Source organism: Arachis hypogaea, chromosome 10 (genome assembly GCF_003086295.3).
Source record: "Arachis hypogaea cultivar Tifrunner chromosome 10, arahy.Tifrunner.gnm2.J5K5, whole genome shotgun sequence".
Taxonomy (NCBI): domain Eukaryota; kingdom Viridiplantae; phylum Streptophyta; class Magnoliopsida; order Fabales; family Fabaceae; genus Arachis; species Arachis hypogaea.
In genome coordinates this window covers 84,695,240-84,697,429 of record NC_092045.1, presented here as the reverse complement: position 1 = coordinate 84,697,429, position 2,190 = coordinate 84,695,240, and the positions used below count along the sequence as shown (strand labels likewise).

The 2,190-nt window shown below is 40.9% G+C and overlaps 1 non-coding gene across 1 annotated transcript; it reads left to right on the top strand.

Moving 5' to 3' along the window:
* The first annotated feature begins 1,212 nt into the window (after positions 1 to 1,212).
* LOC112718615 (small nucleolar RNA R71) lies at positions 1,213 to 1,320 on the top strand. The gene has a single exon (XR_003160947.1). It is a non-coding gene; the product is annotated as a small nucleolar RNA R71 (small nucleolar RNA).
* The last annotated feature ends 870 nt before the right edge of the window (positions 1,321 to 2,190 follow it).

Genomic DNA, 2,190 nt, shown 5'->3' with positions numbered 1-2,190 from the left:
TACAGAGAGAGGCATGAAGTTTACACTTGACCCTAGGTCACACAAGGCCTTCTTGAAGGTCATGGTGCCTATGGTACAAGGTATTGAAAACTTCCCAGGATACTGTCTCTTTTGAGGTAATTTCTGCCTAGACAAGTCATCCAGTTCTTTGGTGAGCAAAGGGGATTCATCCTTCCAAGTCTCATTTCCAAATAACTTATCATTTAGCTTCATGATTGCTCTAAGGTATTTAGCAACTTGCTCTTCAGTGACATACTCATCCTCTTCAGAGGAAGAATACTCATCAGAGCTCATGAATGACAGAAGTATGTCCAATGGAATCTCTATGGTCTCATTTTGAGCCTCAGATTCCCATGGTTCCTCATTGGGGAACTCATTGGAGGTCAGTGGACGTCCATGGAGGTCTTCCTCAGTGGCGTTCACTGCCTCTCCCTCCTCTCCAAATTCGGCCATGTTGATGGCCTTGCACTCTCCTTTTGGATTTTCTTCTGTATTGCTTGGAAGAGTACTAGGAGGGAGTTCAGTAATTTTCTTACTCAGCTGACCCACTCGTGCCTCCAAATTTCTAATGGAGGACCTTGTTTCAGTCATGAAACTTTGAGTGGTTTTGATTAGATCAGAGACCATGGTTGCTAAGTCAGAGGTGTTCTGCTTAGAACTCTCTGTCTGTTGCTGAGAAGATGATGGAAAAGGCTTGCCATTGCTAAACCTGTTTCTTCCACCATTATTATTGTTGAAACCTTGTTGAGGTCTCTGTTGATCCTTCCATGAGAGATTTGGATGATTTCTCCATGAAGGATTATAGGTGTTTCCATAGGGTTCTCCCATGTAATTCACCTCTTCCATTGAAGGGTTCTCAGGATCATAAGCTTCTTCTTCAGATGAAGCCTCCTTAGTACTACCTGGTGCATTTTGCATTCCAGACAGACTTTGAGAAATCATATTGACTTGCTGAGTCAATATTTTGTTCTGAGCCAATATGGCATTCAGAGTGTCAATCTCAAGAACTCCTTTCTTCTGATTAGTCCCATTGTTCACAGGATTCCTTTCAGAAGTGTACATGAATTGGTTATTTGCAACCATTTCAATCAGCTCTTGAGCTTCTGTAGGCGTCTTCTTCAGATGAAGAGATCCTCCAGCAGAGCTATCCAAAGACATCTTGGACAGTTCGGACAGACGATCATCGAAAATACCTATGATGCTCCATTCAGAAAGCATATCAGAGGGACACTTTCTGATTAATTGTTTGTATCTTTCCCAAGCTTCATAGAGGGATTCTCCTTCCTTCTGTCTGAAGGTTTGGACTTCCACTCTAAGCTTACTCAATTTTTGAGGTGGAAAGAACTTTACCAAGAAGGCATTGACTAGCTTTTCCCAAGAGTTCAGGCTTTCTTTAGGTTGTGAGTCCAACCATGTTCTAGCTCTGTCTCTTACAGCAAAAGGGAATAGCATAAGTCTGTAGACCTCAGGGTCAACCCCATTAGTCTTGACAGTGTCACAGATTTGCAAGAACTCAGCTAAGAACTGATGAGGATCTTCCAATGGAAGTCCATGGAACTTGCAATTCTGTTGCATTAGAGAATCTAATTGAGGCTTAAGCTCAAAGTTGTTTGCTCCAATGGCAGGGATAGAGATGCTTCTCCCATAGAAGTCGGGTGTAGGTGCAGTAAAGTCACCCAGCACCTTCCTTGCATTGTTGGCATTGTTGTTGTTTTCGGCTGCCATGTGTTCTTCTTCTTTGAAGATTTCTGTTAGGTCCTCTACAGAGAATTGTGCCTTAGCTTCTCTTAGCTTTCGCTTCAAGGTCCTTTCAGGTTCAGGATCAGCCTCAACAAGGATGCTTTTGTCTTTGCTCCTGCTCATATGAAAGAGAAGAGAACAAGAAAATATGGAATCCTCTATGTCACAGTATAGAGATTCCTTGAGGTGTCAGAGGAATAGAAAAATAGAAGGCAGAAGTAGAAGAATTCGAACTTATCAAGAGAGATGGAGTTCGAATTGTTCATTGAGGAATAGTGTTAGTCCACAAATAGAAGGATGTGAGAAGAGGGGAAGTAATTTTCGAAAATTAAGTAAAAGATTTTGAAAATATTTTGAAAAACACTAATTGATTTTCGAAAACCATGATTGAGAAAGAAGTAAAGTGATTTTTGAAAAAGATTTTGAAATAAGAAATTAAAAAGATATGAT